We start from the raw sequence: 26,709 nt of genomic DNA, 5'->3' as shown, positions 1-26,709 counted from the left end.
TCCAGACCTCAGATCATCTTCACGGCCTCCTCTGGACACGCTCTAACAGCCCCAGGTGTTGCACATTTGCCTCCTCCTCCGCAAGCCAGGATCAACACCTGAACCACCTTCCCTGTGATTACCCCAACTGCAGCTCCTCCCTGTTTAGTGGCATCCCAAGGGATGGAGAACTGACTGCTTACAGGGTAAGGTGCTCTTCGTTGAGCTTCTTATTCTTTGTCCAAGACTTAGCCTGCAAGATTGTCCTCTCTTTAACACAGCTAAATTGCTCCTTCTCTTTTTCATTTGCATAACGATGGCTTTGGGGTTTATTTTGTTTGTAAGGGAACAGTAGACTAACCTCCTTCCCACACAGCCATAACTCCAAAGAAGTCATTAGAGCTGCAGTAATAGAAAAAGACTGGACTTAAAATTTTGCTAGTTCCCGCATAAAAGCCTCTTCAGTACACTTTAATAGGGCTAGAAGACCTAATAAAAGAAAATAAGGCTGCAAAAAAGCATTTCTGACCTTGAGTTATTTGCTGTACTCTGCTTAGGTCTGTCAACTGTGGAACTTCAGTGGAGGGTTGGCTGGCCCAGTCCACGGGTTTTTCCATACTGATGAGGATTTATCTCTCGCTTCAAGTTTTAGCACTAAATCGGGCTCTGAAGGGTGACAGTTTGAGAAAGGACTTATGCAGTGGATCTGTTATTTATCGCAGTTCTGTATCTAGGGAGTCGCTGATCCAGGAAAACCCCTGGATAACGAAAATCGGTTTGCGGTTGCAGCTGGTATTGGTGTGGGAACCAGCCTTCTCCACTACTCAATGATAAGCTGAGGTGACAGCTGCCCTCAGCCCACCCTGAGGATGGGGTACAGGGGTGATTTATAGCCACTAGTGCAAGAGGGGAGCACCATGTGGGCCTGTGTGGCTCCTTCTGGAAGCCCTCCTTGAAGCTGTGGCTTCTCCATCCCTGGAGGGGTTCAACACCAGGTTGGATGGGACTTGAAGCAACCGGATCCAGTGGGAGGTGTCCCTGCCCATGGCAGGGGGTGGAACTGGATGGGCTTTGAGATCCCTTCCAACCTAAACCATTCTCTAGTTCTGTGCTAAAACCCTGGTGGAGTTACATCCCATTGTTGCGGTGGTTGTGCTGCCTTTGAGAAGATCATTGGACTGACAGCTGGACTGCTGGGCTGATGGATGGACTTTATGATCTTAGAAGTCTTTTCCAACCTTAATGATTCCATGAGACCTGAGTGATGTTTATCATTCATCAATCAAAACGAGCCAGCAGCTACACCAACAACTGGTGGTATCCCTTTGCCTGTGTTGTAGGAAGAATAACAAGTCTCTTTAGACCAAAACCTTGAGTTAACAGGATGTATTTCTAACTTCTAACAAAAGCAGCTGTCAGACCCCTCCAAAGCATTTGTGTCTGGGTACTTTGCTGTCGGCGGAGAGCATCTTGCTCTCTGTGCCTGTTTACAGCTGCCGTCGCTGAGGGAAAGCTGTGGTTTATTTAAACTGACCACTCTTTGCAGAGGGATCTTCTCATGCTGTTCGGAGCCTCATGAAAGCCAGTTTACAGCTGGTGCCGGAAAGCAGAGGGAACTGGTGTCACCTGAAGGAATTTTGCACAAAGCATTGATCTTTCTTTTTTACTTTCTTGCATTTTCTTTGTCTCTTGCCCATTGAGACAGTTTCGATATTCACAGTCTGAAATGAAACACGTTCCCTCGTTGTTCTCAGCTTTATCAAAGACAGTAGGCTCCAAAGCCTGGCACGCTATCAATTCCTTCGTGAACTCGGAGGCACATTGGAGTCGAGTAACCCGTCTTGTAGCTGTCTGGCAGGAAGAGCGCTGAGAGAGGCTGGAGACAGAATGAGGCTAAACCAAAGGACATCCATTTCTTCACTTGCAAGGGAGCAACCGGCTGTCTCTTGGCAGAAGGGACTTGCAAATATCTTGGTTTGATGTAGCAGTGCAGCCCTCCTCTTGGAAGGATGAGCAGCAGCCTCTGGCCAGAGTATCTCTGCCCTTGGCCATTCTGCCTGGGGGTGCTGGTTGACAGCCGACTGACCATGAGCCACCAGTGTGCCCAGGTGGCCAAGAAGGCCAACGGCATCTTGGCTTGGATCAGAAATGGGGTCACCAGCAGGTCCAGGGAGGGGATTCTCCCTCTGTACTCAGCACTGGTGAGACCGCACCTCGAGTACTGTGTTCAGTTCTGGACCCCTCACCACAAGAAGGATGTTGAGGCTCTGGAGTGTGTCCAGAGAAGAGCAACGAAGCTGGTGAGGGGCTGGAGAACAAGGGTTACGAGGAGCGGCTGAGAGAGCTGGGGGTGTTCAGCCTGGAGAAGAGGAGGCTGAGGGGAGACCTTATTGCTCTCTACAACTGCCTGAAAGGAGGTTGTGGAGAGGAGGGAGCTGGGCTCTTCTCCCAGGTGACAGAGGACAGGACAAGGGGGAATGGCCTGAAGCTCCGTCAGGGGAGGGTCAGGTTGGATATCATAAAAAAATTCTTCAGAGAAAGAGTCATGGGGCACTGGAACAGCTGCCCAGGGAGGGGGTCGAGTCGCCTTCCCTGGAGGTGTTTAAGGAACGGGTGGATGAAGTGCTGAGGGACATGGTTTAGGGAGTGTTAGGAATGGTTGGACTCGATGATCCAGTGGGTCCTTTCCAACCTGGTGATTCTGTGATTCTGTGTGACTGGAAAAGGGAGCCCTTTGGGCATGGAAATAGTCCCATTTATCTGCCATCCCTGAAAGGAGGTTGCTGTGAAATATGGCAGGAGAAAGCAAACCACTAGGGGCTAAAAATACAAGCAAGTTGTTCTTTATTTGCAGCCCTGGTTTGATTCACTCGCTGCTGCAGTTAATGACAAGGCTAAATGATGGTCATTGTATGCTTTATGATTGCCGATAATTCCACTTTTATGCCACAGAAACCATACGGCATGATGGATCGTGAAATCATTTTTAATGTGCTTTATACATTAAAGAAAGGCTTTGAAAACCTGCTAAATGACAGCTAATCATATTCATTTTCCTTTGGCCATTAGAGATTATTAGCTAATTAGTATCTCATTCTCATGCAGTACAGCCTCCTTTTTTGATTCCAGAGGTCTGGGGCCAAACCTGGAGAAGTGATATCATGCACAGTCTTTGAAAACACTGCTTTCTTTGGTGAAATAGCATCAGGATTTAAGCCAGTCAGATGATGGATTTCTGAGCAGACTTCCTCTGCGAGGACCGTGCAGCCCCTTGGGTACACGGCAATCCTCCGTCTCCAGTGGGAGGCACGCCGGTAGGGGTTGCCTCCAGGGTGTGGGAACTGAAGGAGTTATTTTCTCCAACAAGCTGACTAAAACTCCTACTTTCTCTCCCATTGGTAATATAGAAACTTTAGGAGAAGCCTTCTGAATTCCTTTCGTAAGGGATTTGCTCTGTGAGACCCCACCTGGAGTCCTGTGTCCAGTTCTGGAATTCCCAACATAAGATTTGGAATGGGTCCAGAGGAGGCCACGGAGATGATCCAAGGGCTGGAGCACCTCTGCTCTGAGGACAGGCTGAGAGAGATGGGGTTGTTCAGCCTGGAGAGGAGAAGGCTCCAGGGAGACCTTAGAGCAGCTTTCGGGACTGAAAGGGGCTCCAGGAAAGCTGGGGAGGGACGTTTTCCAAGGGCCTGGAGTGACACGATGAGGGGGAATGACTTTAAATTGGAAAGGGAATGGTTTAGATAGAACATTAGAAAGAAATTCTTCCTAAATAAAGGGTGGGGAGGCCCTGGGGAGTTCCTGGGTTTGGAACTGGATGGGCTTTGAGGTCCCTTCCAACCCAAACCATTCTATGAATTTTCTTTGAGGGAGAATAATCTTATGGTCTGTTGTGATTAAAATGGATGTAGGGTATGCCTGAGTCCATGAGCTCAGACTCAGCTCTGATCACTTCCAGATCGATCCCTGGCTGGCTGGAAGCCATCCTGAAACCCTTATGAAATAATCTATTATGAAGTTAAACAGAGACTCTCTGAGGTACTGTAGTGTAGTGTGTGGAGATGTTTTCATGTCCTGTTCCTCCTGATGAGCTGTGGTCCACAGGCTGCACAGAGTTGTCCGTCATGGGGTAGAAATTTTATCCCTGGATCAGTTCCAGATCAAGAAGTTGCAAATAAGTCAGAATATCACAGCAAGACAGCTGTCAGACATTGCCCAGACAGCCTCCGAGGCAGCTGGAGTGGATCTGTCTGGTTGTAAAGCTATTTCAGGCATCATTTATGCAGCAGGTGGTGTTCCTGGGACAGCCCCGTTGGCATGGAGGTGATGAATAATACAGCGACGTCCACAGCATCAAAGGATTCCTTTTCATATTGTCCCCTAAGAGGCTGAGACCGTCACAAATGTAGAGGTGACTGCAAAAAACCAGCAGTGACAGCAATCAGAGATGATTTCTGGTGTGTCCATGAAGGTGTCCTAGTGACACATGGATGGAAGAGAAATGTGTGCCAGCCACCGGGACCTCTGTTTTGTCAGGAATTGGTACCTCTGTAGACTTAGCGTGGCGGTGAAACTGTGTCCACGACAGGCACAGCATCTGCGGCAAAAGGACAGAACAGCCTAAATGAAGACTTGCAGCAGAAATATGATGGCAATATCTCACTAACTTTTGTCAGAACCGGATTTCAGAGTAGGGTTGAATTTGTGAAGTGTCCCTGGGATGTTCGTGCTGCAGAAGGGAGAAGGAGAAGGTGCTACCATTGCTTTCATAGGATGTCTTTGAAATCTATACAAAGTGTAGTCTCTTTGGTCCAGAACGTTTAGTGTAGCACCACCTATTCAAACTCGGCACCTCTTCTCCACCAGTAGAGCAGGATAGTCTTTTTTTCCCAGTTATCCCCTCCCATCTCCAAGCTATCAGTGGTTTAGAGCTATGGAACCAGCAGATCACAGAATCACAGAATCACAAGGTTGGAAAGGACCCATTGGATCATCGAGTCCAACCATTCCTAACACTCCCTAAACCATGTCCCTCAGCACTTCATCCACCCGTTCCTTAAACACCTCCAGGGAAGGCGACTCGAAGATGCTGCAATCCATCTCCCCAAAAGCTCTGGAGATGCTGAAATTGCTGAAGGCTTCAAACCCAAATTCACAAACGGTTTTAATGGACTCCGAAGTATATTTGTTTGAGGCGAGTATACTCTAAAGCAAATTTGCCCATCACTGAACTGGTGTTAGCAAAGCTGTCAGCGAGGCTGCTATCAATCACAGCTCCAGCAGCTGAGAAGAATCCTTAAGCACAAATCCCCATGAGGGGAAAAAAGAATATAATTAACATTTATATCTTCACTTTATTACAGTAAAAGCAGTTTATGCCCAATAGATGAAATATGTAGCAGCAGTCGAATTTCTAGGTTTGAGTAACATCCATCATGAACTGAGCCCTATTTTTGTTTAGTAAATCATTTCCAAGCCAATCCTGATGGGACTGCATGCGATTCATAAATCTTAGCAGAATAGCTTCTTTGCAGACAGTCAGGTCTTGCAAGAAACTTCATATTTACAGATTGGTAGACCCGATAGAGGGAAAAAAAAATCTCTGCCTTGAATTATATGAGAGGCTGAACTGAAGATGCAGTGGTAACGGTGTTAACTTCTCAAACATAGGGTGGTCCACAGCATCGGTCCTCAATAGGACATTAAGAAAATAGTCTCTGACTTGTAGGTAAACACAGTGTTAAATGGCAGGAAGAGGGAGAGGCTTCTTCCTCTTCTTCTGCTCTCATGAGACTCAGAGTCCTGTGTCCATTTCTGGAATCCTCAGCATAAGAAGGAGATGGAACTGTTAGGACAGATCCAGGGGAGGCCACGGAGATGATCCAAGGGCTGGAGCACCTCTGCTCTGAGGACAGGCTGAGAGAGTTGGGGTTGTTCAGCCTGGAGAAGAGAAGGCTCTGGGCAGACCTTCTAGTGACCTTCCACTGCTGAAAGGGGCTCCAGGAAAGCTGGGGAGGGGCTCTTGATGAGGGACTGCAGAGATAGGATGAGGTGGAATGGTTTGAAGATGAAAGAGGGGAGATTGAAGTGAGATCTTCAGAAGAAATGTTTCCCTGTGAGGGTGGGGAGGCAGCAGAGAAGCCACAGATGCCCCATCCATGAAGGGGTTCAAGGCCAGGTTGGATGGGGCTTTAAACAACCTGATCCAGCAGGAGGTGTCCCTGCCCATGGCAGGGGGTGGAACAGGGTGGGCTTTAAGATCCCTTCCAACCCAAATCATTCTGTGATTCTGTGACTCCAAAGGGTAGAAGTCAGCTCACGGCAAATATCCCGGCAGGGTTTCCCATCACATCTCATATGCGAGAGAGAGAGAGAGAGAGGGGGGGGGGCAGCTCTGCTTCACAGGGCGCTGCCCCAACCCTCGACTCATGTAATTTTCAGTTTGCAGTTGAGAAAGGGCTCAGCCTCCAGGGTTGCAGCGAGTCCTGTAACGCCACGGAGAGGAGCATCCCTGAGGCAGCTCATGCTCTTTCTCATCACAGCTCTGGAACCGGCTAACCTCCTCCCGTAACCCTAAACTAAGGGAAGGGAAACATCAGATAAATAAATAATTGAAAGGCGGTTCAATGCTGTGGCAGAAATTGAATGGGAAGCGACTCCTGTGATGTGCTCAGAGCATGAGTTGACCGTGCAGGTGACTCTGTAAACAAAACGCATGAGAAAGGAACCCAGGATGTGTTTTTTTCAGATGAAATCATAGAAAGACCATCTGGCTTAGGGGGTGGGGAACAAGTAGAGGTGAAGGAATAACCAATTTCTTGGTTCACTGGGTCTTCTGGATGGGGAAAATAAAAGTCATTTCAGGTTCAATGATGTATTGCATTTCTCCTGAAATGAAACATTTCATTTGAGTGGCTGAGGGGTATTTTGTGTTTCAAAATAAATAAAACAGGATGTTATTTTGAAACCAATTTTTTTAGCACATCCTGAAGTTGAAAAGGGACTCAAAGTCAGTGAGAATCACCACGAGGTTCCTGGCTGTGTGGTAGTCCCTTACAAAGGGCATTCCTGGCGGCAGGTCCCAGCTATCCGAGCTCACCAACATCCTGATGTTGACACACTCATTAGGGATAAGAAAGTTGCCCTGGAAGCAAGGAATGATGATCTCCAACTCTCCAGGTGCTGTAACCAATGGGACACAGTGGAAATATTTCCCAGCATGACAAACCAGAGCCTCTCCTGACCAGCTAGAACAGGTCCCACACCCCGCACTGAAGCTTTGAAGACACAACCACACCTGAAAACTTCTGAGTGCATTCCCACATAGTCAAATCTGGGCAATGTTAATTTGCATTTAGTGGATATTTAGTGCCAGCTGAACATAAGCCAGCAGTGGCCCTGGTGGCCAAGGGCATCTTGGCCTCTATTGGAAACAGCATGGCCAGCAGGACCAGGGAAGGGATTGTGCCCCTCTACTTGGTATTGGTGAGGCTGCGTCTTGAATCCTGGCTTCAGTTTTTGGCCCCTCACTGCAAGAAGAACACTGAGAGGCCGGAGAGTGTCCAGAGAAGGGGAACAGAGCTGGGGAAAGGGCTGGAGAACAGAGGTTATGAGACATGGCTGAGGGACCTGGAGATGTTTAGCTTGGAGGAGACTGAGAGGAGACCTCATCATTGTCTACAGCTGCCTGAATGCAGGGTGTAACGACACGAGTGTTGGTCTCTTCTCCCGAGTTACAAGTAATAGGACAAGAGGAAATGGCCTCAAGTTGCAGCAGGGGAGGTTTAGATTGGATATCAGTAAGAATTTCTTCACTGAAAAGGTTCTCAGTGAACCTGGGCTGCCCAGGGAGGTGGTGGAGTCCCCATCCCTGGAGGGGTTTAAAAGATGAGTAGATGAGGTGCTCAGGGGTGGTTTAGTAGCAGCCAGATACGGTTGGCCTCAATGATCCCAAAGGTCTTTTCAAACTGATTCTATGATATTTTGGAATAGAAATATGGTTTCCGATGCTACACCTGCCTCAGCTTCCCCCTAGCAGTGCTTTGAGCTGCTGCAGAGGTCGTCAAAGGAATGCGGACCTTTGATCACTTCAATTACTTCTGCCGCATCTCTGTCGTGCACGCTGTTGAGAAAGACTGTTTATTACAAAACGTTGTGGCTAATTTACTGAGCTTTTAATTAAGCTGTCATGTTGAAACGGAACTGCCTCTTGGGAGGCGAACAGACATTTTATGGTCATTTAGTTTTTGCTTAGGATTTTAAAATTTACTTCTCGCATATTTAGAATTACTAAGATTCAGGGATTCTTGCCCATTTGTGGCAATTACAAGGCATAAATCATTAAGCTTAATGAGGGTGAGAAGGAAACTGCAAAGTTGGATTTTTCTATAGAATTTGGGTTTGCCTTCACATATTTTTTTGTACAAACACAGTTAGGTTGGGGTCTGAGTTGACAGTCATCCATGGCAGCGGTCATGTGCGTGGGGACATGGAGAATCTCGGCACCTGGGATGAGAACCAGGTTGTTTACAAAGGCAAATTTTAGTTTTCTTGGAACAGCCTTAATCAGGATGTGCTGATAACAGCCTCAGTAAGGACTGAAGTAGTGGAAAACCAGAGACTCACACTGCAACAAATTAATTTGCAAGGGTGAGCAAGACTGGTCTTCTTCACTGACTGTCTCTCTTCCTGCCTGATTCCCAGTCATTCATTTTCACATTCATCTGACCTTCCTTTTTCACAGTATCACAGAATGGTGACCATTAAGGTCATAAAGTCCAACCATCTATCCAGCCCTGCTAAGTCCACCACTAGACCATGGCCCCAAGTACAACATCTACTCATCTTTCAAAACCCTTCAGGGATGGTGACTCAACCACCTCCCTGGGCGGCATCTGCCAGTGCCTGAGAACCCTTTCAGTTAAGAAATTCCTCCAAGTATCCAACCTAAATCTCCCCTGGTGCATCTTGAGGCCATTTCCTTGTGTCCTGTCAGTGGCTTCCAAGGAGAAGAGACCAACCGCACTTCACAACAACCTCCTTTCTGGCAGTTGTAGAGAGCGATGAGGTCTCCCCTCAATCTCCTTTTCTCCGGAATAAACAACCCCAGCTCCATCAGCTGCTTCTCATGATGCTGGTGCTCTGAAACCTTCACCAGCTTTGTTGCCCTCCTGTTGACACACTCCAGCATCTTGATGTCCTTTGCTTTCCTTCTCCTCTCTGGAACCTTTAAGCAGCCGAGAACAGCCTGGAGGTTGCCCAGCAGATGTACTAAGATCAGATATACATAACCAGAAGCTCCAGGACTTAACTGTCTGCCATAGCCACCATAAGTCATGAGCATCTGGAGAACATCTCAGCATGGCGTTGACATGTAAGAGGTGGCTATGAAGCTCTGGCTACTGCCATTGTCATTCTCTGAATGTTCTTTATGGGGGTCCCCCAAGAACACATTGCATTTAAAAATGTTCAATCTGCAAAGTGCCTGTAAGCTTCACAGCTGAGAGAGCCGCCAAAGGGCTCTGACAAGCAGCAGGTTCCTCCATAGGGATAATTTTGGCATAAGAAAGGCTGAACTTCTGTCAAGCCATCATTAGAGAAAGGATATGTCTAGGATGTAGTGAAAAATTACTTGATGTGTTCATGGAGGAGAACAGCAGGAGAATATTTCCTTACATTTATTCCATGGTTGTTTCACAGCAACCTTGTCTTTAATCTCAGGCCTGCCAATTCTTACCCTTATTGACCTCTCTCTGACACTACTAGAAAGGAAAATGGTTTAATGTCTTTCCTGTAGGAGGGTTGTGAGATTTGCTTAGCTAATGACTAAAAAGAGCTGCGAGAGCTTTTGCTGAAAAACACATTAGGAAGGGGAAGTAAAATTATTGACATTTTCCTCTAAGTGTCCGGCTACTAAAAGTCATTTTGGGTTTCCTGCCTCAGTTAGACACAAATTGTTGTCATTATAATTCCTTTCTACATAACACAAGCGCCATTCAGATCATAGAATGGTTTGGGTTGGAAGGGACCTTAAAGATAATCCAGTTCCAACCCCGCTGCCATGGGCAGGGACACCTCCCACTGCATCAGGGTCTCCAAACCCCATCCAACCTGGCCTGGAACCCCTCCAGGGATGGGGTAGCCACCACTGCTCTGGGCAACCTGGGCCAGGGCCTCCCCACCCTCACTGGGATGAATTTCTTCCTTATGTCTAGTCTAAATCTGTCCCTCTCCAGTTCCTTTCTCCAAGGAAGGTATCATCAGTTAAATTATTCAATCCATAGTGGCCGGAATCTGAAGATGCTTTTCTCATCAGCTTCAGAAGTGACAAAATATTTCACCTGATAAGTTGACATTTGACATTTCCCAATTGAAATCATTTTGATACTCTGCTCCACAAAAGCAAATCGAATGTTACAATTTCAATTCCCCTTCATACCATTTGGGACAAAACCCAATCCTAAATTGACTAAATTCATCCCTAGGTGGAAATCCAGAAGTGCTCGAGTCTTATATTAAGGAAGTGTTTTGGTTTATATTTCCCATCTATCAAGTGGCGAACAGAGCATCGTCTATGAGAGGCTCTGATGTTGCTGCAAAGGGACAAACCGGCAATTCTTGTGACAGGCACAAGATTAAATCGCTGACAAGAGAAGCTCATGAGATGTTCAAGGATCTAAAACGTTCACTTCAGGGATTCTGCTGCAGTAAGAAGCAGCCCCAGTGTCTACATGCAGTCTAGTGATCTCTGCTCATCAAAATGTTATTTGCATTTTAAATACCCCTAAAAGAGGGACTTGGGATGATAGGATGAGGGGGAATGGCTTTAAATTGGAAGGGGGAAGATTTAGATTAGACATTAAGAAGAAATTCTTCACAATGAGGGTGGGGAGGCCCTGGCCCAGGTTGCCCAGAGCAGTGGTGGCTGCCCCATCCCTGGAGGGGTTCAAGGCCAGGTTGGATAGGGCTTGGAGCAACCGGATCCAGTGGGAGGTGTCCCTGCCCATGGCAGGGGGTGGAACTGGATGGGCTTTGAGGTCCCTTCCAACCCAAACCAGTCTATCATCTCAGATATCATCACCCTGTGACAGAGTGTAACAGCACAAGCATGGAGGTGGCTTCTTGCAGAAGGTCCAGATTGCCCTCAAGGCAGGAGAAGTCCAGGAGGCATTCATGAGGAGAAACTGTCACTTTATACAGGTTCTCCCTGTAATGGCCAAAAAATAAAGGTAACTTGGATGTGTCTATCTGAGTGTCCCAGCAAAGCAAGACCTTCTTATTCCCTCCAGGGTTTCCAAAGCCTATGTACTCTATGCAGCAACAACTGCTTCTCCAAAGGAGCTCCTGATGAACGTGCAGGAAAAGGAGATTTGAAACTTAAAAGTCAGGAGAGGAGAGAACTGGGCGTGTATTCAAAGTGCTCAGCAGGACAAGGGCAAAACTGTCTCATTTAATGAAAAAATTAAATAATATCCAGATTTAAAGAAACTGGGAAAAAAAAAACAAAGACAATTTTGAGAGAATACCTGTCTTGAAGACAGTTTCATAGTAGGATTGATCTGAACAGTTCCTTTTCATATCTAAAAATTTCCTGCTGATGCCGATATTTACTGTTAATAATATTCTTCTACTGATATATATATTTGCAAAATAGCATAGGAAAATAAGAGCATTCTAAACACAGAAAGTGAAATGCTTCATTATGATGTTGTCATAATGTTTCGACATCATCAAAGTGCTTTGCCTTCCCTTGTAATAAAAAGCCAAAAAACAGTATTTGGAATATAATGATACCTTTCCCCAAAACATTTCAATGAAACACAGTTTTCAACATATCAACACTCAGCCTGCACGTTTCTCACCTGATTCCAGTATTTAGAGACTTCTGGGGATGAATTTACCCCAAGCGCTAAGGAGGTGACATCTCCACCATCGGACATAGAGTGGTTTTGTCACATGAAGGTGTAGCATCTGCGTAACCTCATATTCCAACCATGATTACCTCCATTCTGGGCACACAGAGATGGTCTTGGCTCTACTGCTGGGAAGGATGTGTCTGTCCGAGGGGTGTGAAAGTGTTTCTAGAACACGCGCCTCACTACAAGAAGGACATTGAGGGGCTGGAGTGTGTGTCCAGAGAAGGGCGTCATAGAGTCATAGAATAGTTTGGGTTGGAAGAGACCTTAAAGATCATCCAGTTCCAACCCTCTGCCATGGGCAGGGACACCTCCCACTGGCTCAGGCTGCCCAAAGCCCATCCAACCTGGCCTGGAACACTTCCAGGGATGGGGCAGCCACCACTTCCCAGGACAACCTCTTCCAGAGCCTCACCACTCTCATCATGAAGAATTTTCTCCTTATGTCCAGTCTAAATCTGCCCCTCTCCAGTTTATCCCCATTCCCCCTCGTCCTATCCCCACAAGCCTTTGTAAACAGCCCCTCTCCAGCTTTCTCGTAGCCCCTTTCAGGTACTGGAAGGTCACTAATGGGATGGAGCTGGGGAAGGGATTGGGGAGAGGCTGATGGAACTGGGAATGTTCAGTCTGGAGAAGAGAAGGTTGAGGGGAGACCTCATCACCGTTGTAGCAAGGTGAGTGTTGGTCTCTTCTCCCAGGTGACAGGTGATAGGATGAGAGGAAACGACCTCAGGTTGCACCAGGTCAGGTTCAGGTTAGATGTGAGAAAAGATTTCTTCACCAAAAGGGTTCTCAGGCGTTGGCAGAGGCTGCCCAGGGTGGTGGTTGAGTCACCGTCCCTGGAGGGCTTTAAAAGATGGGTGGATGAGGTGCTCAGGGAAATGTATGGTTTAGCAATGGACAGTTATGGTTGGACTTGATGATCTCAAAGGTCTTTTCCAACCAAATGATTCCATGGTTCTATGAAAAGCTAAAACATACGGAGAAACACAAGTGAAGACTACAGTGTAGGCACATTGAAGAGCCGGCTTTAGGACGTGGTGATGAAGTGTCTTTCTCAGGTAGTCTGCTCTGGCGAAGCTTAAATCAAGCAGCTCTGAAGTTCATGCTGAGAGACCCCTGAGCTTCATTTGTCAGGAAACTTAACACTTCCAAGGGCATTCGACTTGAAAAATGGGAGCATTTATTGTGATTCAAGCCTGGTGTGTCATGGGGTGGGGTGGTGACGCTTTTCGTGCTTCGGAGAAAGCAAAACTTCCACTTTAGAAGATTTTCCCTCTTTCCAGAAGTGGGAATGGATTGTTTTGAGGGGACAAATTACCTGCAGGGTTTTCTTTTTCTAATATTGCTGCAAGTGAAATTAAACAAGCAATTGTTTATTTCTGTCTCTCTGAGCTACCCGAAAGAGCATTTCCAGCTTGTTTTTCCAGTCTGCAGATGGACGAGGGCTCTAGTTAATCTTTAACTGGGCTATTGACACAAGGAATGGTGTCATTAAATAAGAATTAAGAACGTGCTCCCTACCTTTGGAGGGAGTTTGTGATAGATTTCCTCGTTTTATAATCTCATTCACCGCAATGTTCTCTCGTCAATCCTTTCCCCTGCATCTCAATTGAGATTTTGATGACTCATAAAATTAATCCTCTCTTAGCAGCAAATCTGTTCTCTTCCAAGCTTTAATGTGAAGAGCTGTGTTTGCTGACGCCATGTGCCGGTGTTCCTGCCTCAGTTGCAGGTGCTCCTCAAGGAAGCACTGGGTTCAGGCAGAACTTGTGCCCTGGAGCCCACCCAAGGGCAGGTTTTCCATCTGGGTGGAGACCATCCTCTGTGTACTTCGAGCCGCAAGGCAGAGCGTTGATTCCTTAGTGGAGTAACTTTTGTTGTGGGTAAAAATCGGGCATGAGATCGCTGTCATCAGGGACTGCAAGCTCTTGAGGTGGCCTTTCGTATCCTTTGTCATCTGGCTTTAGGAAAGACAAGTGGGAAGATGCTTCTTGGCTATGATTCTTCATCTGTGGTAGGGAAATAACAGAAATGGAGAAAAGCGGGATCCTATTTGTGTTGGCCTTTCAAAATCTCGCCCTGAACGTGAGATTAAAAAGGTCAAAGGTTCCCATGTGCATCTGTTGGCTGCTGATGGGAACCAGGGTCAGGATCCTGCAGAGCTCCAGCACGAGCTCAGCTCCTTCCCTGCAAGGCAGACATCTGCAGCTCCAAACCCCTCCATTGTTAATAAGAGCTGGAAAGCTCTCAGAGAATCACAGAATCACAGAATCACAAGGTTGGAAAGGACCCACTGGATCATCGAGTCCAACCATTCCTAACACTCCCTTAAACCATGTCCCTCAGCACTTCATCCACCCATTCCTTGAACACCTCCAGGGAAGGCAACTCCACCCCCTCCCTGGGCAGCTGTTCCAGTGCCCCATGACTCTTACTGTAAAGAATTTTTTTCTGATATCCAACCTGAACCTCCCCTGGCGGAGTTTGAGGCCATTCCCCCTTGTCCTGTCCCCTGTCCCTTGGGAGAAGAGCCCAGCTCCCTCCTCTCCACAACCTCCTTTCAGGCAGTTGTAGAGAGCAATAAGGTCTCCCCTCAGCCTCCTCTTCTCCAGGCTAAACACCCCCAGCTCTCTCAGCCGCTCCTCATAACCCTTGTTCTCCAGCCCCTCAGCAGCTTCGTTGCTCTTCTCTGGACACACTCCAGAGCCTCAACATCCTTCTTGTGGTGAGGGGCCCAGAACTGAACACAGTACTCGAGGTGCGGTCTCACCAGTGCCGAGTACAGAGGGAGAATCCCCTCCCTGGCCCTGCTGGTCACACCGTTTCTGATACAAGCCAAGATGCCATTGGCCTTCTTGGCCACCTGGGCACACTGCTGGCTCATGGTCAGTCGCTGTCAACCATTACCCCCAGGTCCTTCTCTTCCGTGCAGCTCTCCAGCCACTCTTCCCCCAGTCTGTAGCGCTGCATAGGGTTGTTGTGCCCCAAGTGCAGGAGAAGGGTTTGACTCCTTCACCAACAGCAGAAGAAAGGCAGCAGAGGCTCCTGTACAGGAGCTGTGCTGACACCCACTGCGCTGCGGGACTGAGGAAGGAGGATTAGGCTCAAAATCCAAATACGCTATTAAAATAAAATTAAAAAGAAGAGTTTATTTTAATAATTCCTCTCCAGGAAACTCCATGACAGCTACATCTGAGAAACCTTCAGGAAGAACTCTGCGAGCAAGACCCGCGAATCCCTCTGAAGCCATTCCTAGGCAGGCTACTCTGGCATTTGTTTAAGGCAACATCGGCTTCTTAAGGTCAAAGCAACCTGAACATGAAAGCGTCTTTCTGACCTTTTGCAAACGAGCGGGAGAGAAGGGAGAAACGCATTCTCATTAAAAATAATGCATCATTTTTGAAAGCGGTAATTAGACGAGTTACCAGCAGCAGCTCATGTTGATCATTCAGAGACAAGTGCTTTATTACTGGGAGGGAGCAGTTCTTGTCATGTGCTGGGCACGGCCGGGCTTCTCGCTTGGCAGGTTTTGTTGTTTGCTTTCAATCACTTCTCGATTTCCAAAGGAGTCTTTTCAAGTGTGGTTCGAGCAAAGGCTTTTATAACATTATTCATTATCCAGAGAGCTGCCTAACAAAAAGAGGTTTGGTTTAGATACAGGTACATCCACCAAATTGATTCAACTGGGATTTAATTAGGTTTTCCATTGGCAAAGTTCTGCAGCCAAGTGATAGCGTGTATTTATTTTTAAACTTGTTTTCTTCCTTTAATTAATTGTCTTCATCCTTCTATAAAACAATCCATTGTTTCATTGGAAATATCTGTTCCAGTCCCTGGAGACTGACTGTGATTTTATCACCAGTTTAGTACTCGAGTCATTTCATTTCCTTCCATGGGAGGGACTTTTCCAAGGGCATGGAGGGGTAGGACAATGGGGAACGGCTTTAAATTGGAAAGGGGAAGATTTAGATTAGACATTAGGAAGAATTTCTTCATGATAAGGGTGGGGAGGCCCTGGCCCAGGTTGCCCAGAGCAGTGGTGGCTGCCCCATCCCTGGAGGGGTTCAAGGCCAGGTTGGATGGGGCTTGGAGCAACCGGATCCAGTGGGAGGTGTTGCATCCATGCCTGAAGCAATAGAAGAAATTAGACCTGGGGATGTTGCTAATCCCTCCCAGAACACTGTTCCTGGGTGGATCTAACTCTGCAAAATGTGAGTGCCACCTCTTCTCCCACTAAATTGGATCAGAGGTTGTAGCAAGGTGGGGGTTGGTCTCTTCTCCCTGGCAGCCAGTGACAGGACAAGGGGAAACGGCCTCAAGATGCGCCAGGGGAGATTTAGGTTGGATATCAGGAGGAATTTCATTATTGAAAGGGTTCTCAGGCACTGGCAGAGGCTGCCCAGGGGTTGGTGGACTCCCTGTCTTTGGAGGGGTTTAAAGACGAGTAGATGTTCTATCTGGGAACATGGTCTAGTGGTGGACTTGGCAGGGCTGGACTGATGGTTGGACTCAGTGATCTTGAAGGTCTTCTACAACCAAACCCATTCTTTGGTTCTGTGATTAGCTCCTATTTTGTAATGGTCCCGAAACGTATACACTTCGTGTAGGTAACAAAGATACAGTAGCCAAAGTCTAGAGGCAGTAATATTTCATCGACTAACCCAAAATAGTAAAGCATATGCAGGGAGAAAAAGCTCTAAATAAACAAAACCACAATCTGCTCTTATAAAAATATATTTGAATACTATGTGCACAACAGACTGGGTTCCCCTCAGGGCATTTCCAACATTTCTGAGGGTTCGAATGGGTAACAGCTCTGAAATGTGACATATTTTCAGCCCTAAAAAGCTCAGAGTCGTAGTAATTACTAACTCTTTACTTTAAGAAGGAATATATTGGCATCAGATTATACTCTTTTTCAATGACAGTAGACAAAATGATCGTTCCAGCTGTTTATTTTTGGAAGAGAGGGGATTTAATAGGAGGCTATAATTGAAGTGATGCTGGTGCTAACAGTGCCAAGGCGGTGATGGGTCAAAGGTGGTCTCATGTCTGCGTAAAACCAAACCAGTCAGGCAATCCCTTGTCTCTCAAGCTCAAGCAATATCAAGGGCAGCAGAAGTCATTAAAATGGGGCAGAGCAGTGGTGGCTGCCCCATCCCTGGAGGGGTTCAAGGCCACGTTGGATGGGTCTTGGACCAACTGGATCCACTGGGAGGTGTCCCTACCCATGGGAGGGGAGTTGGAACTGGGTGGGTGTTGAGGTCCCTTCCAACTCAAAGCATTCCATGATTCTATGTAAAAGAAGATCCCTGCGGTGATCAGCGAGGGTCCATCCAACCTGGTCGTTGCAGTCCTAGAAACCGCAATAAGCGTTGAGAAACTGTAGGAAAAAAACCAAACCCGACCCCAGAGACTTAGAGTCTGATGCTTAAGGGACGAGTTCAGTTATGACTAAATTACAATACTAATTTTTTAATAAGTATGCAAAGGATGTACACTGTGAGGAGGGAAAGGAAAGCTCATTCCAGGAGCTCTAACCACGGATAATGCAATAATGCTAAAAAGGGAGCGTCTGCACTGAACACCAGGGAGATTTGCTTGACAGTGAACTGTATTTACATAAATTAATTTCTCACAGGCAACAGTAGAAACTCCACTACTTGAGGTGCTGAGAATGAGTTGATAGCAAGTGAGCCGTGTTGTATCAAACAGATGCCTGCAGTGCCAGTGATGCGGAATGATGCCCCGGCAGGTGTTGCCCACAGGAATTTGGACAATATATTCTTCCTGTTAACACAACTTGCTGTCCAAGTGTTAAGGGTGGTGTTTAGGTTTGCCCTCAACCTTTTCGTTTGATGAAGCTCTTTCAGCTCTTGAAACCTTCTAATGCTGCTGATGCTGATGGAAGTTTATCATCTGAGTAAATGATATTCCTGACATAGCAGAGTGTGTGCTGTACTGGGGAATTGTGGCCTCTTAGAAATGATGATTAATGCAATCAGAACCTCCTCCCGTTAGGATCTCTTAGACAAGTGTTCCCGTGTGCTGCACATTCCTTGGTTGCTGATGGGAACCAGGGTCAGGATCTGGTGGAGATCCAACGTGGGCTCAACTCCTGGAGAGGGGCAGATTTAGACTGGACAGAAGGAGGAATTTCTTCACCATGAGAGTGGGGAGGCACTGGCTCAGGTTTCCCAGGGAAGCAGTGGCTGCTCCATCCCTGGAGGTCTTCAAGGCCAGGTTGGATGGGCTTTGGGCAGCCTGAGCCAGTGGGAGGTGTCCCTGCCCATGGCAGGGGAGTTGGAACTGGATGACCTTTAAGGTCCCTTCCAACCCAAACTATTCATTGATTCTATGATTATTAGCAAAGAGGGGAATAAAACAAAAGAAAGTGTCTGATGAAGAGGGGAAAACAGCAGTGTGGCCAGCAAGCACCCCTGGCATCTCTCCTTAGGTCCTCCTTGCCTCCACAGAGATTTTATCTCCAGGCCTTTCTCTTAGAGGGAGAAGAGGTAGGCCACATTGTAAAAATGCATTAAAGAAGATGTCTATTTCCATACCCTTGTCTGATTTTGTAAGCTGAAGCTCCTTTCAAGGTAAGGAGTAAGTGAATATAAAGAAATCGCTTTCCCATATGGGATTTGATTCCTTTTCCTACTCCCCTGTGCAGCGGAAAGCTCCTTTGGGTATTAACATGCTTTGAACACTCTCGGGAGGAGAGGGATCAGGGAAAGAACATCAGTAATATCTGCTGGAAATGATTAGAATTTTAGTATGCTTCTTTCTCCTCAAGATTATCGCAAGGCGTTGACTCGATGATGAGCTTTGAGGAGGTGGAGGTGTCCTCAGCTGAACTTTCAATGACCTGCCCCAAGCTTTGCCTTTGGGGGTCAGCAAAATCCCAGGGCCAGCAGGAACCTGTAGGATGCTCCAAATGCATTTTGCTGAGACCTTTCCAGCCTCTGCCAAGGATGTTAGCAACGATATAAATCCTGAACCTTGCAGGGCGCTCAGCACATCAGCTCGTTCTGCACATCACGCTTGCTGAGGTTGGATTGAGCCCCATATGAAAAAAAAAAGATGATTCCAGCCATTCTTGCCTCCTCTTTCCTTCCTGATATCTTGCAAATCACCAAGGAGGCAATCAGATACGCACAAAAGGGATGTCCCTCTTCAGTTCCAGCCTAAGTGATGCAAACCACAGCATCGTAAAATGGTTTGGGTTGCAACATCAACACCCGTCCAGTTCAGGGACACCTCCCACTGGATCCGGTTGCTCCAAGCCCCATCCAACCTGGCCTTGAACCCCTCCAGGGATGGGGCAGCCACCACTGCTCTGGGCAACCTGGGCCAGTGTCTCACCACCCTCACAGGAAAAAAATGCCAGCAGAGAAGGAGCAAAACCAGACCTGAGCCTGGGGAAGGATCAGCTGCTGGAGGAAATCTGGCTGGGGGGATGCTGAGAAGGACACCAGGCGAAGGAGGACAGGAGGGTGTTTGCAAGGAAGACACCGGCAGGACAGATGGTGCCAAGCTGAGAGCAGGAAGCGTGGAGGAAGGAAAGCACCATATGGGAGAAGCAGGAGAGTAGGGGAGAAGTGTGACATTGTTTTCAGTTCCTTTTAGCTGTCCAGAAGCTCTGAAATACATGCTGCTTACCAGTAACTTCATTGTTTCTTAGCACTGGACTGCATCACAGCACGTTTTCTTCTACATTAAATCCCCGGTTTCTGGAGATAGGAACATGTGGACATGTCAAGCAATCACATTCAGCAAGTTGTTAGTCACCTGCTACACAACATTTCTCTTATTTACTACAGAACTGGGCAATCTCCAGCTAAACGTTTTCTGGCCAGGAATTATTGTTTTGGAGTAATTTAGTCTGTCGAGTTTTAGTCTCTCTCTCTCTCTCTGGAAACAAAGAGAAGGCTTCAAATAGCCAAAGCATCCCATCTCACATTTCTGGAGGAAGGGATAGCTTTTCAGCTTTGAAACTTCTCTTTTAGGTTAGTGCTTCCTGCAAGGGAAATGCCACTGTCAACATTGCATACTGGCACAGCAGCCATGTCCCAACCTGGACCTCCGTGAAGGTTTTACCTGCTCCGAGTCCTCATGTTATGGATAAATGTTCTTCATTGATGCACCCCACATACAAACACAGGCTGAGAGAGTTGGGATTGTTCAGTCTGGAGAAGAGAAGGCTCCAGGGAGACCTTAGAGCAGCTTCCAGGACTGAAAGGGGCTCCAGGAAAGCTGAGGAGGGACGTTTTCCAAGGGCCTGGAGCGACAGGATGAGGGGGAATAGCTTTAAATTGGAAGGGGAAAGGTTTCAATTGGACATTCTTCACAGTGAGGGTGGAGAAGCCCTGGCCCAGGTTGCCCAGAGAAGCTGTGGCTGCCCCATCCCTGGAGGGGATCCAGGCCAGGTTGGATGGGGCTTGGAGCAACCGGATCCAGCGGGAGGTGTCCCTGCCCATGGCAGGTGTGGAACTGGATGAGCTTTGAGGTCCCTTCCAACTCAAACCATTCTATGATTCTATGGCTCTATGAATTAAATACAGCAATGTGGAAAACAAACACTTCTGTTAACAATAATTGTGCAAACAAAGTGTCATCATGTATGTAATGGTCTCCTCCCCTTAACCTGAATTGAAAATATGTGATTTAAATATGGATGAAGCTTCGCTTTCTAGATATCTCACTGCCATGAAACGTATCCCTGATCAGATATCAGGAAAAAATTATTCACTGAAAGGGTTCTCAGGCACTGGCGGAGGCTGCCCAGGGAGATGGTGGAGTCTCCATCCCTGGAGATGTTTAAATGACGGGCAGATGAGGTGCTCAGGGATGATTTAGTAATGAATAGGTATGGTTGGACTTGATGATCTCAAAGATCTTTTCCAGCCAAGCGATTCCATGATATTGGAGGTGTCACAGAATCAGCCCATGGGATCGCTTAGTGCTGCATCCTATATCTGAATTTGCCTGTAAAGTTTTTCCGGACTTAGCAGAACTGAAAAAAAATAACATTTCTGTGGCTGTTTCCAGCTTGCTTGGCAGAAAACATGATGCAATATTTTCCATGCAGAGGAAGATGCTTTATCAGCAGCTGTTCAAGTTGGAAGTGTTGCTTCCAATGCCATCAGTCTCATTTTTAATATCCATAGGTAATAGCATCTTTATAGCATATTGGAACTCAGTCACGGACTTAGATCTTACTGCAAAAGTTACTATGCAAGCGCCAAGCAAAAGACAACCTCAGCCACAAGTAAGATGAAGTCCTGTAATTAATCCGTGCTCAAATCAAGCCGTTATTCAGTGCTAAGTGATCAAGCACTCCTTTAAATGACTCTTGGGGGCTTGAGGTTCTTTACTTTTCATTGAATTTCATAAGTCTTCAGATCAGAGGAGACAGACCAGGGTAATCTTTCTAATCCATGTATCGATCAGTCATTCAGTGGAGACTGGAAGCAAAATGCAGTTCAACGATGCCGTATCCCTGTGGCAGCTCAGTGTGTGTGATCCACCTCGGATGGAGCCCACAGCATCCAGGGGTGGTGCCCACATGGGTTTTCGCTTCTCCTGCTTCATCCCAAACTGTTGTCTACATGAGGAGACTTGCTCTGGAAAAATGGTGCAAATCTAAGCTGATTTTAAAATTCCTGAATAGATCAATGCTTGAATCAGGGTCTCTGAGTAAAACACGAGTGGAAAAACCTGAGCTAACTAATCATAGAATCATGGAATGGTTTAGGTAGGAAGGGACCTCAAAGCCCATCCATGGGCAGGGACACCTCCCACTGGATCCGGTTGCTCCAAGCCCCATCCAACCTGGCCTTGAACCCCTCCAGGGATGGGGCAGCCACCACTGCTCTGGGCAACCTGGGCCAGTGTCTCACCACTCTTATCACGACGATTTTCTTTCTAATGCCTAATCTAAATCTTCTAGCCCTCACACTATATCACGGCCTCCTCCAGACCCATTGTATCCAAAATTCAGCTTCAGGTGAGCACTAACTTGAACCAAAGAATTTCTCAGGCCACGACGTTGTTGACTATTTATGATCTATTTATGATTCAATGCCCCTGGTTTTCTTGCTAGCTCTTTCCAGCCATTTTTCTTTTTCCTCTGGGAAAACTCTTTTCCTTACTTGCTGTGTCCAAGTTATCCACTCAGAAATGCTATGAGCATGAACTAAAACCTGGGTGCTGTGCCAAGGTGGGGAGACGTAAAGCCTTGGGTGATGTTTAAGTCAATCAAACCCAAAGAAGCAACTGGTGTGAAGAGAGAAATAGCGAATGGCATAGAGCAAAACCCTTGCAAAAATCAGCCGAGGTTGCATAATGCAAGCAGCTATGAAACTTGCTTCAGATTTTGAGCTTGTTCTTGTATAACATTTACAAAGCTGCTTTTGGGTCCAGGGGGCAGCTGTCATTTGAGCGCGACAGAATCGCTGTGCTCACTCTCGCAGAAATCCGTGTTCTATGCTTTCACCTGGCAGCGGTTTTCCTTCAATGGCAACAAAGGCTGGTCAGGCTTAAAAGGTAAAACATGGTATGAAAACTAGGAAAAACCAAGGCTTTTTCTTGGAAACTGTTGAAAAACCATAATTTGAAGAATTTCATAGAATAGAATCATAGCATAGTTTGAGTTGGAAGAGACCTTAAAGCCCGTCCAGTTCCACCCCTGCAATGGGCAGGGACACCTCCCACTGGATCCGGTTGCTCCAAGCCCCATCCAACCTGGCCTGGAACCCCTCCAGGGATGGGGCAGCCACCACTGCTCTGGGCAATCTGGGCCAGGGCCTCCCCACTCTCGCAGGGAAACATTTCTCCCTAAGATCTCATCTCAATCTCCCCTTTTTCAGCTGAAAACCGTTCCTCTCGTCCTATCCCTGCACTCTCCGACCCAGAGCTCCTCCCCAGCTTTCCTGGAGTCCCTTTTAGTCCTGGAAGCTGCTCTAAGGTCTCCCTGGTGCCTTCTCTTCTCCAGACTGAACCAACCCAACTCTCTCAGCCTGTCCCCTCATGGGAGGTTCTCCAGCCCTTGGATCATCTCCGTGGCCTCCTCTGGACCTGTTCCAAAAGCTCCAAGTCCTTCCTGTGCTGAGGATTCCAGAACTGAATGCAGGGCTCCGGGTAGGGTCTAACAAAAGGAGTGCAGAGGGGCGAAAGAGCCAAACCTGAAAAGCTGCAGATGGATAAAATAATTTCTTTAAATAGATGCCACGTTGCCTTGTAAATCTGATGTCTGAAAAGCGTGTGCTCCCGCCTCTCTCCTTCAATCACGCTGTCTAGCTGAGCTTTTCCCGTGCTTGGCTACGTCCCTCTGCAATGCTGTGACTCAGTTTCCCCAATCCACAGGGAAATGCTGCTATTAGATCAAACTGCCAAAGTGAAATTGTGAGTGTTTAATAGCTCTGGGGTTTGTAGGCTTCAATGCTCTCTGCAGGGTAAACAAACTCTTTTCTAGCGAGACGTTAGTGATGGAAAGTCCTTCTTGAAAGGAGGTGATTTTTATCCTGATAGTTATTCCCACAAAGCAAACAAAATACAGATTTTCAACTGAGTGCAATCCAAAGGTGTTTGAATTTTGTCTCGAGGTAGACAAAGCCAAATACACCTCCCATGGGATATCAGTGCTAAGCCGCGTCTGTAAAGAATAAATGAGAGGTTTTATTCTTGGTAATCTTGCGGGAGCTTACCCAGGAGGAGGAGAAATTGCCCTTTGGGACAGAGGGAGAGACAAAAGGCTGGAGAAACAACAAAAACCACTTGCAGAGCTGTGTTTAGACGCCTGCATGCCAACCTCTCTCTGCAAAGGCTGAGCAATTTGACCCCAACTGCAAAACACGCTCTTCCTTTAAACCCACAGCAGCTGTAGGAAAGCAGGCGGGAGGAGGAGAGCATCATCAGCATCCACCACGTCTCCAAAGGATGGGACAGCCCCTGAGAGGGAAAAAGGGGAATGTTTAAGCAACAATAAGTCTCCTGAGGTGTTTAGTCACCTTGAAGGTCTGACTTACCTTTTCCCTTCCTTCTCTTCACCAGCTCCTGCTCAGCGAGGGGAGATTCATCTTAGTTAGACTGAGCTGTAAAATCTAATGGGAGTCATCTGAGCACCCATAATGGTGATCGTGCGTCGCGCAGAAAGATATGCATCCAAATATGTATATGTAGTTCTTTAATACGTATCAGAGGATGTGTACATGCAGAAGAAGTCACATATAGCATATATAGAGATATACTCCAGCGTGGAAAGAGGATAAACTGATTTCCATTACTAAATCATAGAATGGTTTGGGTTGGAATGGACCTCAAAGCCCATTGAGTTCTACCCCCTGCATGGGCAGGGACACCTCCCACTGGATCCGGTTGCTCCAAGCCCCATCCAACCTGGCCTGGAACCCCTCCAGGGATGGGGCAGCCACCACTGCTCTGGGCAACCTGGACCAGGGCCTCCCCACACGCACAGGAAAACATTTCTTCCTAAAATCTCATCTCAATCTCCCCTTTTTCAGCTGAAAACTGTTCCCCTTGTCCTGTCCCTGCACTCCCTGATCCAGAGCCCCTCCCCAGCTTTCCTGGAGCCCTTTTTAGTCCTGGAAGCTGCTCTAAGGTCTCCTGTCTCCCTGGAGCCTTCTCTTCTCCAGCTGAACCACCCCAACTCTCTCAGCCTGTCCTCAGATGGGAGGTGCTCCAGCCCTTGGGTCATCCTCGTGGTCTCCTCTGGACCCGTTCCAACAGCTCCATCTCTTTCTTATGTTGAAGATTCCAGAACTGGACGCAATCCTTCAGGTGAGGTCTTACAGAGAGGAATAGAGGGGCAGAATCCCCTCCCTCTCCCTGCTGGCCACAATTCTTTTGACACTTTCAGTACTGGAAGCTGCTCTAACGTCTCCCTGGAGCCTTCTCTTCTCCAGTTGAACCACCCCAACTCTCTCAGCCTTTCTTCATAGTGGTGGTGCTCCAGCCCTCGGATTTAAGTTTCTTTATCTTGGCTGCTACACAACCTCTCTTCATTCCTAATGGCAGAGGAGGCCTATGGCTCCTGTACCATGAGAGAAAGGAAAATATGCCTAATATTATATGTCTAATATGTCTAATCAAGCAATTCTTTTGTCCTCTTGCATAAATGTGCTTCGCATTCTGGGTATAAGATTATTTACCATCCTTGTTTCGTCAGGGAAAGAGGACAAAGAACCTTCGCGTAACCCAAAGCACATCATTAGTGAGAACAAACCAAAACCCGAATGTTGGAAGTGGGATTCTTATTTGCAGTGTTTGTGAGACTTATTGTTTTAACCTCTGAAGCAGCACAGTCTGCCGTGTGCGCCGACAATTGTGAGTGTGTACTCGTGTGGTATGCTGTGCAGGCAACATTTAACACTAATGAGAAACAAGGAATTCCTGCAATTCCAAATAGCAGCAAGCGAGCTCAATTAGATGGCTGGCTGGCTGCAGGAAACGGATTCTATTTTCTTTGTACTGAATAGAAACCAGAGCCTGGGTCCCTTCTATACACATGAATGTAGAAGGCAATCTTCTTCCCGGCCAGGAAGAATTGTGCTATAATGCTCTATTATCCAGGAATATCACTCTGGAAAGTTATTAATAATAAAATACAACTTTCTTTATCATCATTCCTTGTATTCAAACATCAGTCATGTTATTTTTATTGTTGTTATCAGCCTGGCACGCATCTCCTTGCATCTCAGGAAAAATGTAGCCTCAAAGTCTCTTTGTCTTCCACAAAAGCAGTTTGAGGGGGGAATTTATGACCTCTCGCTTCCCCATCGGACAGGTCAGGATGTGAGCTAATGTAGCACAAAGGGGTTTTCTCTCTGGTTTTAAGGAGGGTGCATTTTCCCAAGTGATACCAACCAGATGGCAAAGCAGGAGCTTGGTGTGATGGGTTGACATGAGCCAACAACGTGTGCTCACAGCCCAGAAACCAACCGTGTCCTGGGTTGTGTCAAAAGAATCGTAGCCAGCAGGGAGAGGGAGGGGATTCTGCCCCTCTATTCTTCTCTGTGAGACCTCACCTGAAGGATTGTGTCCAGTTCTGGAATCTTCAACATAAGAAAGAGATGGAGCTGTTGGAACGGGTCCAGACGAGACCACGAGGATGACCCAAGGGCTGGAGCACCTCCCATCTGAGGACAGGCTGAGAGAGTTGGGGTGGTTCAGCTGGAGAAGAGAAGGCTCCAGAGAGACGTTAGAGCAGCTTCCAGGACTAAAAGGGGCTCCAGGAAAGCTGGGGAGGGGCTCTGGATCAGGGAGTGCAGGGACAGGACAAGGGGAACAGTTTTCAGCTGAAAAAGGGGAGATTGAGATGAGATTTTAGGAAGAAATGTTTTGCTGTGCGTGTGGGGATCCCCTGTCCCAGGTTGCTCAGAGCAGTGGTGGCTGCCCCATCCCTGGAGAGGTTCCAGGCCAGGTTGGATGGGGCTTGGAGCAACCGGATCCAGTGGGAGGTGTCCCTGCCCATGGCAGGGGTGGAACTGGATGGGCTTTGAGGTCCCTTCCAACCCAAACCATTCTATGATTCTAACAGGAGTGAGGGATAAGGAAGACGCTTTTCCAGCTTGGAGAATGGGACTTGCTGCCTTTAAATACGCAAGAAGAGAGCACAGTCTCATCCCACACAGACAGCTGGCAGGGAACAATTACAGCGCGATTATAGCTGTGTGCTCGAGCTTGAAGGTAGTTCAAAACAACACTAACAGTCTTTTCGCCACTCACGATTCAACCGTAATACGCATGTCCAAGAACGCAATTTGCTGGAGCAGAAACAAACGCTCCG

The 26,709-nt window shown here is 47.2% G+C and overlaps 1 protein-coding gene across 2 annotated transcripts in view; it reads left to right on the top strand.

The window, feature by feature from the left end:
• The window catches only part of ASIC2 (acid sensing ion channel subunit 2), a 537,867-nt gene that overhangs the window by 354,767 nt on the left and 156,391 nt on the right, over positions 1–26,709 (top strand). The window lies entirely within an intron of this gene.

The sequence above is a fragment of the Cuculus canorus genome, chromosome 25 (assembly GCF_017976375.1).
Source record: "Cuculus canorus isolate bCucCan1 chromosome 25, bCucCan1.pri, whole genome shotgun sequence".
Taxonomy (NCBI): domain Eukaryota; kingdom Metazoa; phylum Chordata; class Aves; order Cuculiformes; family Cuculidae; genus Cuculus; species Cuculus canorus.
This window is presented reverse-complemented; position numbering and strand designations above follow the sequence as displayed.